The following is a 505-nucleotide window of genomic DNA, read 5'->3' as shown; positions in this document are numbered from 1 at the left end:
GGTGGAGTTGTAGGTGTCCCCGGGCAGGGCAGAGCTGGGGCACATGGCATGGCTGAGGAGCACAGGCTGGGGCAGGGCCCCCCCGGGGGTCTGCAAGGCAGAGCACGCTCAGGGAGCTTTGCATGAGGGTCAGGGACCAGGATGGGACCCACGGGACCCCCATCCCTGCAAGCAGCAATGCCCTGAGACCCCCACCCCAGCTCCAGCAGTGCCTCCCTGGGGTGCTACAGAAGCCCTGTCCCCCAGTGTCCCACCACGTCCCCCCAGGTGCTGGGGGCTCACCTGGAAGATGGCGAGGCTGGGCTTCGGCGGGGGCAGGCGAGGGGTCATGGCCAGGCTGTTCTCACTGGACTCACACTCGTGGATGGTGACGATCTTGAGGGCAGGTGGCGGGAGGTGCAGGTGGGTCAGCCGGGCGTTCTTCAGGTGGTGGAAATCCCCTTCTGTCAGCGTGTACCTGCCGGGCACGCCGGGTTAAGAGAGGTGGCCCCAGCCCCCTGGCCCC

This window comes from Chaetura pelagica, unplaced genomic scaffold (genome assembly GCF_000747805.2).
Source record: "Chaetura pelagica isolate M959 unplaced genomic scaffold, ChaPel_1.0 scaffold1903, whole genome shotgun sequence".
Lineage (NCBI taxonomy): Eukaryota > Metazoa > Chordata > Aves > Apodiformes > Apodidae > Chaetura > Chaetura pelagica.
Note: the sequence above shows the minus strand (reverse complement) of the source record.